The sequence below is a fragment of the Lissotriton vulgaris genome, chromosome 8 (assembly GCF_964263255.1).
Source record: "Lissotriton vulgaris chromosome 8, aLisVul1.2, whole genome shotgun sequence".
NCBI lineage: Eukaryota > Metazoa > Chordata > Amphibia > Caudata > Salamandridae > Lissotriton > Lissotriton vulgaris.
In genome coordinates this window covers 1536517879-1536531850 of record NC_141696.1, presented here as the reverse complement: position 1 = coordinate 1536531850, position 13972 = coordinate 1536517879, and the positions used below count along the sequence as shown (strand labels likewise).

The window sequence follows — 13972 nt, the reverse complement described above, 5'->3', positions numbered from 1 at the left end:
CACAAACAGAAATACGTATAAAGCTAACAATTTCCCAGATTGAGGAGTCTTTTGATCCTAGGACTATCAGTTGGAATCCTCAGTCTCGGGAGGGCAGCATGAAGATATTTCAGCTGGTGAGGTATTTTCTCTGCTCATTGGTAGTAGAACTACTGTCTAAGAGCCAGGAAACCGTAGCTTTTATTTCAAGGTGATACCCACTATGTAAAGGAAACTCACTGGAGCTGGCCATATTCCTGCAAGCATTCCAAAGCAAAGGATTCCTCACGCTTTCTTCTCGTGCTCCCAAACTACATGTTCCAGACCCTTCTCTTAGTGAAGCTCAAGAAAGTAGAAAACATCTCAAAGAGTACATAAATACACAAAGAGGAAATCAATTCTGCATGCAAATGACCTGAATAACCATGAGTAACCTAAGGGCCTGCTTGTGTGTACAGAACTCAAGCCATAGAGAGTCACAACTCAAGATGGAGTTAGAGCAAGCTAAAGCTACGAGTTAAAACTTAATTTCCCAATGTACAACATATTGCTCGTTTGTGCATCACTGCTTACAGCACTACACTCCAAGACAGAGAAGTACAATCCACACATTTCTCTTTCATACTATCAAACGCACATCCCACACATTCTATTCCAGGCACGGCTGTTTTGCTCTGTGCTGAGGACAATGTAACACTCTGAAGCTATAAGAAGACAGGAAATGAAATCACTAGTCAAAATGCAAGTGCTCAAAAAATGATGAAGTGATTTAACCCCTTCATTGCGGCGGCTATTCCGCCGAAGTGCTAAGGGGGAGACGGGGCTGTGCTTGTGACGGAACGGTTCCGACGCGGCCCGCCCTCTCAATAGAACGCGCCTCTCAATAGAACCATTCCGTCACCAGCACAGCCCACCTGAGGCTCGTGACGGAACGGTTCCGTCACGAGCATGGGAAGGGTTAAAACACATAGAGTCAATAAAAACACTGATATTCAAAGGTCATCACATAATCCCTATTCATAGAAGTTCATATAGCTCTACACTCCACTCCATGACCTTTGACTACCATAACATGCATCACTAAAATCATCCTTTTGGGTGAAAGCTTGAATATAAAACAAAGCTCACATTAAAACAGTGACATTATAAAATGATGACACATATTACTATTCTTATTCAACTTATAATAATTCATGTATATCCAATAATAACTCCGCTACAGAAATAAATGTGTGATGAATACAAAAACAGAATCAAACATGTTAACATATTAATGCTCTTAGTGTTATAAATGGCTAATCCTGGAACTTCTACTGTAGTAGCACTCAGACTTCTATATTTTGCCTAAAACAATTAATGAATCTCAAAATCATATTCATCAAGCTGAAAAGTTTTTTTGTACTCTGGGTATGCAATGCTGAATTCAATGAAAATATCAATCAATCCTAAATGTCCTCCTGTTATATGTAAAACGATATCCTTTAACATTTGTCATTCAGAAGTACGCTTAGAATCATCATTTTACATCAAGCTGGACTCTAATTTCATTTTCAGACTCAGTCTCATTTGAGCACATTTAATATGATCTGTAGAAAACAGGCAGTGCTATATCATCCTATATATGTCAGTGAGAGGTGTGTCAACCAGGGTGTCAGTCTGCGCTGTCAGGTGGTCACTTCGGGGTTGAGGGCTTCCGCACCCTCACGGCCGAACTCAACAGGCATCCACACGCTGGGGAAGGGTATACAAGGCACCCACCTCTCACAGTATGATCGAGAAAAGAAACAAGTATCACTCTTCTTGAAAGCAACATTTTTCAAAAAGCACGTTCTCCTTTTTAGGTCTCGCGCCTAGCGTTGCACTGCGCAGCAGTGCTTTGCGCAGCGCAAGGCTTTTTGTAATCGAAAAATGGGGTTTCAGCAGTCACCTAAGACTCGCTCGTGCGTGTACTTTTCCCAAGCTTTTCCGTTTGTGGGCAGCTATTGGCCTCTGCGTGAGTCTTTTAATGAAAGACTGCACGCAATAGGCCACAGGCGGGCTCATTGCTCCGCCCATGGCCTATTGGTGTCTATTACGCGCTTGGTGCACGTAATAGACACCAATAGGCCATGTGGTCACGTGTGTTGCAGTGGCGCGCACGCGCACCACTCCTTTCTTTTGATTCTGACCTCCGTGGTTTCCTTTTCGTTTCTTTTGATTCTGACCTCCGTGGCTGCCTGTTTCCTTTTACTGTGTCCTACCTTTTAACTTATAGCGGACAAATTGAAGGTTTAGTGTTTGCTTCCTGACGCAATGACATATTCACTGCTGAAGCCACACAGGAGGCGGCTCACAGCATTTGCAGTGCAATACCACTTGTAGTAGTCAAAATACCAGCTATTGACATTGCAAATGCAAATTTTTATTTAATTTCAAAGTATGCCGGTATTAGCATAAACAAAGAAATTATTTTCATGAAGAAAAGGGTGCAGTAACACAGGCTGTCCCTAGGTGTCCCTGGTCCTGCACCCTTTTCTTCGTGAACGAAAATTATTTGCCTACTGCTGGCATACTTTGAAAAAAATGGATGGTGTATATATTGACACAATCTCCACAGGGGATTTCCCACCCGCTGCTCATTTTGATTTCTTCTAAATAGTCTCACGGTGTATTAGAAATTGGGTCCGCCACATGCCTCTCTGTTTTTCGCTCAAATTAATTATTTTCACGAAGAAAAGGGTGCAGTAACACAGGCTGTCCCTAGGTGTCCCTGGTCCTGCACCCTTTCCTTCGTGAAAGGAATTTCTTTGCCTACTGCTGGCATACTTTGAAATGGAGGGTCAATTCTGCCTCACGCTATCCCGTGCACAAGCTGCTGCTGCCCTCCTCCTGTTGCCCAATGGCTGCGCTCGTGTTTGCACTGGTTCCTGTCTGCAGGCACACTAATGCAGAAAGGCAGGCAGGCTCGCTCGTAACGCTTGCCAATTCCGCCTCATGCTTCCCAGCTTCCCACTGCCCTGCTAAACGCATTCACTGTTCTTTTTCAGCGCCATTTCGGTGCACTTCTAAATAGGAGTGGGAAAAACATTCACATTTCAGGCCATTTACTGTTACCAATTAATTCGGCAGCATTTCCTTTCAATTTACCCAATTTACACATAGCTCGTCTGGAAGGGCTCTTTCTCCACCTGGGAGAAGAGGCAGAATTATTCACTAACAAGGAAGACGACAGACAGTGCTGCCCGAAGACGTGCTCTTGTTTACAGACTGCAGCCACAACAGAAACGAAAATTAACATGCAATCACTGGCTTCCTCTACGCGACCATGCATTAGAATTAACATGTGAAAAATATTACATAGTTTTCCTAATAAATGGTCAGCGGAGAGGAAGCCAGTCGCTGCATGTTAATTTTCGTTTCTGTTTTTGCTGCAATCTGTAGCTAGTCAATATGTTACAATACCAGATAAGTTAATTGATATTGTAACATATTTACTAGTTTGCAACGTGTCGAGTTTGGTGGTGAGCAGCGTGTGATGAGCCGAGGTCCACCTCAAGCACTTTAGTTCGTTCACTGAAAACTGCCGGGCATGCTTGTTACTGCAATTTTAGCTTATGCAACGCTGTTTTGGTATAGCACATTGTTGAATGTGGCATTGCCTCTTGGTGCTCTTAAATGGTGCAGCGTGCGGATGTGTGCCCGCCTCCTGTTGCCAATGGCTGTGCTCGTGTTTGCACTGGTTCCTGTCTGCAGGCACACTAATGCACAAAGGCAGGCAGTCTCGCTCGTAACGCTTGCCAATTCTGCCTCCCGGGGGTTAGGTGGACGGGAGAGGCATAATTATAATTGAACATAAGGGGCGGTGAAGTATTAAATCCCGGGTTTGTATGCTGAGGGTGCGCCGCATTCCAGTTCTCATTTATTTGTTGGGGTATCTGAGCAGGGTGCCCTCTGAACGCTGTTTTGCTGCTGCTGCTCATGCGAGAGGCAATTTATTGCACCGAGTGGTTCTACGTCACTGGCCCGGCGCAGGCATCTGGTCACACTGGTACTGCAGGTCTGGGGGAGCAGCATTCCTGCCCTGTGCTACAGTGGGTACTTATCAGGGGACCAGCTGCAGATATCTGTGGTGTGGGGGTCACGTAACAAGGGAGGGGCACAGGCCAAAGGCCGGACTGGGAGCCCAAAGCAGCCGTGGCCCGTAGCACATTGTCAGGCCAGTCCCATACGGTGCACAGCGAGTGCAGCGGGCAAGTCTGACCACACACACACACATCCAAATACAACAACACACAAACACACACACACCCACAGGCACCCACACACAACCACACACACAAACACACACACACACAACCACACACACAAATCCAAACACAACCACACACACACAACCATAATCACACACAACAACAACCACACATACAACCACACACACAACCACACACACACAACACACCGTCAGTGCACACTTTCACCGAGCACAGACACCATCAGTCAGTGCACACTTTCACCAGGCACAAACACCACCAGCTGTCAGTGCACGCTTTCACCAGGCACAAACACCACCAGCCGTCAGTGCATGCTTCCACCAAGCACACACCACCAGACGTCACTGCACGCTTTCACCAGGCACACACACACCACCAGCCTTCAGTGCATGCTTTCGCCAGGCACACACAACACCAGCCGTCACACCAGGCACACACACACCACCAGCCGTCAGTGCCGCTTTCGCCAAGCACAGACCACCAGCCGTCAGTGCACACTTTCATCAGGCACACACACCACCAGCCGTCAGTGCACACTTCCACCAGGCACACACACCACTAGCCAATAGTTCCAATTTAAATAATGCGAGACCTATTGCATTGTAAATGCTTGTTCTGCTTTGGATCCAAGTTTTGTCTGCAATGATCAGTGCTGGTTCTGACGAATGTCTTGTCATTTTCCTCTCTCCAACTGGCCCCTCACCACCTGTGGAAATGGTCTGTGTTGTGCATGCTGACAACTAGGAATCACAATTCTATTCAGGTCTAGGGAAATATATGCATCCCTTTATTCTCTGCCCACTTGTTAGTGGCTTTCTCTCCCAGGTGTCTACACTTTTGGTGTGCCCACTTAGCCATTCCCACCAAATTGGAATCCTGTGTAACCACCTCTGTCTCCGAGATTTTGGCTTTTAGTGTCCAACACCTCCCCCCAATATGGTTAGGTTGCAGAGAGAATAACAAATCTCACATTTTTAGTATCAAACACTTTTTAATGGGTTGTTGGAGTGTCATTATTTAATTTTATAATTTTAGTTTGAAATTATTTATTTTAATTGTATTTCTATGTAGTAGAAATAGTTTATTTTATTAAATGTTTGTGTTTAGAAATATTTGTTACTAGGTATTTAACACATTTTTCTCATTTTTTTTTGTTTTCAAACTAAATTGTGTATTTTTAAACTTGTAAACATATATATAGTCTGTGGCTTTACTCAATTTCCGTTCCTACTGCACGGCGTGATACTGCTACGCTGTGCTGTGTTGCATCGGACTGAGCACAATATATATATATATATATATATATATATGTTAACTTTAAAATAAACATTTATATAAAGCTAAGTAAATAAAACTGACAATGTCTTTTGTTAAACTGAGTACATTGTATTTAATTACTTTTGCATGTTGCACATCCTCCACCTTTATTTTCAAGTTTTTTTTCACCATTTATTACATTGTTGTATGTGCATGTTTTCAACAATATTTTAACATATTTCTTCAGTATATGTTAAGTAATTGTATATGTTTAATACTATTATTTAATGTATCCTTTATCATTTTATAACATTTTAAAACAACATTTTTTAACTGTCTTACATTTTTTTGTTGTTTTTTTTGGTTTTTGTTAGTCCTCATACACCGTATTGGGCGTACTTGAAGGGCATCCTCTTTCTCTTCTCAGCTGGCTAATTCGTTCCCGCCATGTGTTGGGCCAGTAATGATAATGAGATGAGGTTCCCTCAAGTCAAAACTGGTTCCTTCGTCCACTCCTATTCACCGTGACTTCCAAGCCATATGTTACTTAGGAGAAAAAGAGCCAACAGTACCCAGGTTAAATCACTGGACCACTTTACTTATTACGCCAGGCCGCCAGGGCCAATCATTTATTATCCAGACTTGTAGTATCACATGCAATGTCTGATTCGCTGGTAAATATTATATGTGACAGGCACTCTGCAAAGGTCGGGGGGTTTAGAGATTTCCATGATCTGCAAATCTCTCTTCTAGCCAAAATATACACATAGAAGATCAATTTGGATGCTGGATCTTTCAAGCAGTAATCTGTGGTTAAGCCAAAAAAGATTGTCATAGGGTTGATCTCCACCTGTTGTTGAAGAACATCTTCAATAAACCTTTTTACCTCAAGCCAATAGCTGGTAATCTTTGGGCAATCTATAAACATGTGAGGTCATCGGCCGCCAAGTAGTTGCATCTGTATATTATTCAAAGTTTTACAACATTTTCTATGTATTTGTATGGGGAAGTAGTTTTTTTTTAAATTTTTATTTTTTATTTTTATTTAGCAGGCATTTTTTTTAACCCCTAGCTTCTATTTTTTAATATGTTTGGGTTATTTTTAGTCTATTTTCCTGGAACCAGGTCGTGGTATGCTGCTGCTTTTCGTCGGAACAGGTAAGTCCTAATGATTTTTTAAGGGTTTTGAGGGTAGGGGTTTTGGGTGGTGGTCTGCATGTTAGTTATAGTCGTGTTTGTGGTTTTTTGTTATATTTTGATGCATTAAAAGTATTGTTTTTTACTAGTTAGTAGTTTTAGGTTTTCATACACTCTTTTAGTAATGTATCTTAATGCTGTGTAGAACTGTGTTATGGTATTATTATTTTTATGATTTAGGGTTGATTATGGCTTTCGGCCGTGTGGGGCAGGCGGTACTCCACCGCCTCGCCCCTACACCGCCGAGACTCGCTGCTGCCCGCCCACTAGATTACCACTTTTAAGTAGTCAGGCAAGCGGCGTGGTGTTCCCAGGGCAGTGTCTCTTTCAAAGATGGCGGTGCCTTTGAATAAGGCGCCGCAAAGGGAGCGCCTGACAAGGTTCCTGCATGGCAGGGACTCAAAAGTCTATGCTGTGCAGGAACTATTGTGCATGCACAACAGGAGGGCACGTGTTATGCCCCCCTGAGCGCATCCACAAGCGGCCCTTTAGGGCCCCAGACGGTTTCCTCTCCGCCAGGGTTGGCATGGGGTAGAAACCTCAATGTCACTGCCAGCTGAGAGGAAACTCGTAATATGTGTGAAAGGACCGCTGTGGTAAATGTTATGTGATTGTTATTTAGAATTGTGTTTTATGTTTTGCAATTAATTTATCTGATTAATTTAATTTGGTTTTAGTTTCTTGGTTGGTGACATTTATATTTAAAAAATATATATTTATATATTTATATATTTTATTTTCTCAGGCTTAATTTTCCAATTATATTTAATTATTGACTAATAAAATATGTTTTATTTTTTATAAAATTGACTTAACTTTGTTTACATTTGTGATAATTTTTTGGGAGTTTGGTTGGTTATTTGTTTATGATATTTTTGTTTTGCTATTACTCCTAAGTAATCTACTACTTTGGGCCAGATTAGGATGGCGGTGGGACCGCCACCGTCAACACGGTGGTGGCGGTCCCACCGCCATCAGACTCATCAACTCCGCCTGCCATATTTCAATGGCTGGTGGATGTGTGGCGGTCGGAAAGAGACCGTCGGTGTGGCAGAGGGTTTCATAGTCCCTACAATGGTGGCGGTGCCTACCAAGCATCGCCGTAGGGATTACGATGTCCCTTAATCCGGCATGAACAGGCAGGAGGAAAGGGACTTAAGGGCCTCTAGTGAGTACCCTCCCTGCTGGCCCTAACTGGTGGGCACAGGGGGGCACCATAGGAGCCCCCTACAAATCCCTGCACCATGGTATGGTGCCTGCGACGTAGTGCAGGGTTATGTAGAGTGTCCCATTTTTGCATTGCGGTGGGTACTGCAGCCAGCAGCACCCGTTGCAATTCAAAATATAGGCTTTGCGACCGCCGTTGTGGCGGTCGCATCATAATGCCTAGTGCGGGACTGCTGGACCCTTAGGGGCACATTAGTATGGCGGGCGGACTTTGTCCGCCTGCCATACCAGTGGGAAATGGGACCGCCCGCAATGCTAGCAGCGGTCCCACACATCCCATTAGGATGCGCCCACCACACTGGCGGGCGCATCCCGCATTTTTAACATTGCGACGGGCGGTGCTAAAAGCACCACCCGCCGCAATGCTAAAAATGCATATTGTGCTTTTCAATGCACAACGTGACAGGCACTGCGCGGTGCCTGCCACATTGTTTATTGAAAGGCAGTACCACCCCATGTGCATCCCCCACCAACCCGAAGTCCATGGGGGCCCGCAACGGGCCGCCACGGAAAGGCATGTGAAAGGCCACATTGTAATGATCAAACTCTTTCCATCCGTCGCGAACCCCCCAGCCATTGAAATATGGCAGGGGGGTCTTTTCTTCAGGGATGGCGGGCGGATTGCCCCCGCCATCCTAATGGGGCCCTAAGTTATTAATGAAAATTTTGACTTTGCATTGTAGCATGCGGTACATTCTATTGGTTTGTTTGGTAAATTTAGGGGGGATTTAGCTAACAGATGTTTCCATTCCTAGTTGTAGGGAGCTTTTACTTTTTGTAATGCTAATATAAATTTGTAGCGTTATTGTGGGTTCTGCGTTGTTTGTTTTGGCTTCCTGTGCCAATATGATGCCACAGACATTCCAGCATGACATTTGGAATTGGGGATGGCGTCTGTGTTTGGAGTTCTGCAGTCTGCCAACCCAAGGGTCACATGTACGACGAAAACATTTTGCGAGTTCCTAATTGCAACTTTTTGCGACTATTAGGAACTCTCAAAATGCGATTCATAACACTGTCACAGACACTTTGTGATTCCCAATGGGGTCATAATTGACCTGCCTCATCAATATTCATGAGGCAGGTTGCAATTTGTGACCGATCGTGGCTGGCCTGTCATCACAGGGATTGTGGCCTGCTGGGGTCAGCAGACCACCATGTCTCTGATTACTTTTGTTAATAAAGTATATTTTACACCATGTCTCCGATTACTTTTGTAAATAAAGTATTTTTTTTTTAATTGAGATGCATCTTGTTTTCCTTAAATTAAAACGGTATGCACTTTCAAATATAAAAATTAAAAGCTATCTTTTCATTTTTTAAGAACAGGCAGTGGTCCTTGGGTCTACTGCCTGCTCTTAAAAAAGCCACATTCACATCCTGTTTGCGAATGGGTTACCACCTCCTTCACGGAATCAGTAAAACATTCCTACATGCCCCTGCAACTCGCTATCAGGAAGGGGCGCCCTTGAAACACTTCTTCCTAATACCGACTTGCAAATACTATTTTGCGAGTCGGTAATACGTCATCGAATTGCAATATTGGGTTATTACATGCCAAATGCCTATTTAGCGGTTGCAAACAGTTTGATTGTCCATTTGTTTCTGCTAAAACTTTTCCTATATGTGGCCCCAAGTACCTTCGAAGTATCAGCCTTAGTTCGTCTTCATTTTGGTGGAAGGGCTTTCTATTTGTATATTGTAGTGGTTGGCTACCTCTGTCACAGGGACATAGGCGAGTGCTTGCATTTATTTTATTTCAAATGCAAATTTGCTGTTTATAGAATAGTCTATACTGAGGGCCCTCTTTTGATGTCGGTCGGAGCCCCCCCAAGGTTCAACTCTCTCCCCTACGCTTTTTAACCTCTATCTGGAACAGTTAGCTGAAATTCTGTGTATCGCCAATATATCTTTCCACATGTATGCAGATGACGCACAGATCTACATCAAAATCACATCCCTAGAAGAGATCAAAACAATGAAAGAGGCTCTAAAGCTAACTGTGCAATGGCTTGCTAGCAACCAGTTCTTGCTAATCTCCCCTCCTAAAATTTCCAGTGACATACTGGAATTGACCAACCTGATCACTGCGCTGAACTGCACCCGACCATAGTTGTCTCAGCCAAATCACTAGGAATCACACTGGACAAGAACTTGAATATGAGAGCCCACATGAACACACCGGCCAAAAATGTAAGGTTTCACCTGAGATACCTGAGAAGACTAAAACTATTCCTAGATACACTGGAGCTTAAAATGGCAGATCTGAACGAAACACAGTAGTTATAGATTCCTTATCCTAGAATTACCCCCAGGCGTCACACTGGATCCGGAAAGTTTTTTCATAAGCAGTACCTCTGCATGTCGAAAGGTAGCGTCGGTCGGCTCCGCGTCCATCGTTGGCATTGTGGTGGCCTGGATGACATTGCGGCAGCTACTTAGACGCCGCTCTCGTGCGCTGACGTCAGTTCTTTCTTTTTCTGCGCCAGCCAGGGCAGATCGGAGAGAGCGGTACCTCCAGTCATTTTTTGACTGAACTTTTTTGTGACTTTTTTCGACTTCTTTTTTTAATCTACGACTCCTGGTGCACGTAGGGATACCCAGCATGCAGTTCCTGTACCTGACGGATGTCGGTTAAGGATCTGCACCGCGTGTGCCTCCTTTGTCTGGAGCAAGACCACGACCCCAAGTCGTGCTCCGACTGCCGGTCCATGGCTCTGAAGGCTTTGCGGGAGTGGTCCCGAAAGCTTCTTGAGCTCCAGCAGTCAGCTCCGTGCCGTTCGAGGTCCCGGGGGAGGTCGAGGGACCGGTCATGGAGCCATCATCATTCTTCAAAGTCTTCGCACTCGGGTTGGGTTAGTCAAAGCATAAGAAGAAGTCAAAGAAGCATCTTCGCTCTTTGACTTCTCCCCTTCGGTCGACTGGCGCAACAAGGGATGTGGGCGGTGCCCCTCAAGCGGCTCCTGGCTGCAGGTGTGCCAAGAACCACCAGCAATGGGGATCTTGTCTGCAAGCTAAGCGGGGGTCCTGATCATGATGGCTTTGTACATTATGATTTGTTTTGAAGATGGTGTGGGTTGGCAAGGGGAGCCACTGGAGTTCCAGCAGGATTAGGTTCATGTGATGGGAACCTGGTATCACAGATAACCTGTATTACATATTATTTTTTTTACTTTGTCAAAGTAATTAAGTTGGTGGTTAACGCATTCCTGTATGTAATGCAAAAGTGTGAAATACTTGGTGTATTTGCCACATCTTCGACAGTCCCAATTTTACCACCTTGGGAGTAGTTATTTTGAATGTATGAATGGACACATATGGTTATGTTTGAATTTCCCATTTCCAAATAATCAAGCTTTATTGTTCATTTTAGTAAAGGTAACAGGAGGTGCAGCTTCCTGGGCAATGTCTATAATAACCAATTCTCAGCATCCACTGTTGGCTTCATTTGCTGCATTTGAAAATGATTTCTGTCTTGCATTTCAAATAGGGGTGGCCAAAATTCTCCGAATTTGCTTTTGTGAAATGATGGCTAGACTACTCAAAAATGCTAGGTTTTTAAGCTGGTCCTTCCCAAATTGGTTTATGTAGGAAACTCTTGAAATGTTGCCCATGAGCATGTTGCCATTGCACGTGCCCCTGGTTATACTCTTGATGTCAAACATCCCTGCTAGAAGTTCCAAACAATAGATGTGAAGAGCCTCAGCCTCTTGAAGCCAAAACCAACTTATGATGTTTCCTTGAAGGTTGTCACTCCCAACGTATCCTACTGGTATCTGGCTTCAGGATCAGAGGTAGCTCAGAATTAAAGATAGCTCTTCTGTTCTATTCTTGATCTTTTCTTACTACAATCTGTTACAGAAGGATGCACAGTCAATAGGAAACTGATCTCAATATCCCAGTAGATGTGGGCCTGCCTCATATGAGGATCCTTAGTTATTAGATTCCTGTGTAGTGGAGTGGGTCAGGGAAGATTGGCTGCATCAGTTGTGAAAAAAGGCCTATAATCTGTGTCATTTCCCTCATCAGAGGCAACTGATTGCCTGTCAAGCAATGGTTCCATCTTCTAATGGTTTAGATTTCCTGTGGTGTTTTAGTACTTGTATGTTTGTGTTAATAATGAAACTCATAAACCCCATCACTGGAAAGAAACATCAGCTATTTCTGAAGGTTTTCCAGAAAAGCCGGGCCATGAAGCAGATCCAGTGTGCAGTACAGATGTTGCCATAACATGAGTGGTTGGCTGGGCAATGAGGTGGAGTTTGTTAAGGCAAATCACCAGTTGGAAACTATAGATATTGCCTAACATGAAGAACGCTGATGTGCAGAGGAGAGGTCAAATGTAAGGCAACAAAACTGCCACATATGGCCAACTTATTGGAACTAACGAAACTACGAGTCATCCTGGCGGATGTGGATCTATAAATAGTCATCATAAGCATCTTCAAGATCCACAAGCTTCTTCCAATGACCTGTGTGTCCTTCTATCTTGAAATCTTGATGAAAGGCCCACCCATTCCTGGCTCTAGGTGTATCACTGGTCATCTACATGTCTTTCATAAAACCTGATTTTCTCTACACTGGCTAGGAAAGTACTCCATGTGACCCACAGGCAGAGGGGTCACCAGGAACTAGGAAGTGGGATATAGCACCAGAAAGCAACCAAAAATTAAATTCAACTGTGAGTATCTCCAGAAAAGTATTGGTTATGCAATCATTGTGACTTCGCAGACTTGATGGGACACTGCCCTGAGACCTGCGGTGAAACTAAAAAACATTTTGTAGTAAATGTCCTCTCCACTGTTCTCCCCTGGATAGACTGTACTGTGATATCTGTGACATCATAGAATGCCTGCGTGTCCCTCTGGCTCACAATGCCTCTCTATCACTGACTGTGGCAGTTGGTCATCTTAGGCTGAGCTGCTGACAGCTGGCTCCTGGTGGGGTCTACTCTTGTACTTGTCATCTTGGAAAGAACTTACTAATAAAGAATCCTACATACACAGTGGACTGTGCATCTTCATTTACCACACATTTCACTCTAGGGCTGCAAGAGAAGCTGTCATTTAAAGCATGATGAGTGGGCTGCGAGCAGGGATGGTTGGAGGATTCTTTTCTGGCATGGCAGACTTTGCCAGGGAAAAATAGTGGTGATAGCCCAGTTCTCCATAAGAGTGGACCTCTGCCACTGTGGCACAGCAATACTTAGTGGAGAAGTGTGGCTCAAATGGTTAGAGCGGCAGACCCTGATGCAGAGGTCTGGGCCAAGACCAGGGTTCAATTCCCGCCTCGGCGGGTCCTGGGCTCAATTTCCTCAGACCTGATCATTCTCGCCTCGGTGCCTATTCCAATCATGGAGTCCCACTCTGCAACTCTGGGCAATAGCTTGCTTAATCTCCACAACGGCCCCAACAGAGCTGGGATGCCTGGCTTCACCTTGGGGGTGCCCAGGAGTGGACATTCAACAGGGAAAAACCAGGAAGGATTCCTAAGCGGTATACGGACAGCGCCGGGACACCTCAGTTGGAAGTAGCTGTGCGCTTTACAAATGTCATTTACATTTACATTTACTTTGGCAGATCAAACGGCTCAAGGATGTGTATCGCGGGAGTCAGCTGAGGATAACTGTCAATAACACAATGATTCCTTTATTTCTAAATGAGGAGGATAACTGCTAGTTTGGCTGGGAGAGAACTCTTCTAATATATGGCAGTGGTTCTACCGCGCTAAATTCTAGATGATCTCATTGTCATGATTGTACTGGATGATCATAGTCCTAGCCCTGGTATGTACCTCTGCAAATGTGAAAACTAAATTCATCCACTGGATTTGTGTTTAGTTCCAGAAAGACACTCCTGTCTCTGGGATGGCTCAATTCTTTGAAACGTTCTCCATGCAGAGTTCTTCTAGCTGGTTGTTCTTGGTCAGGGAGTCCGCTCCTGTCCCTTCAAAGATCTCTACTGCTCCCTCTTCAATTTGTCCCAGCAGAAGGATTCTTCTATAGTCAAGAGGTTGGTTCCACACCTTGAAAGTGGACAGAAGCAGCATGGCTTTATCTCCTA

General features: G+C 44.3%; 1 protein-coding gene across 1 annotated transcript in view; it reads left to right on the top strand.

Moving 5' to 3' along the window:
* Positions 1–13972, top strand: part of LOC147700310 (uncharacterized) — a 429112-nt gene that overhangs the window by 113246 nt on the left and 301894 nt on the right.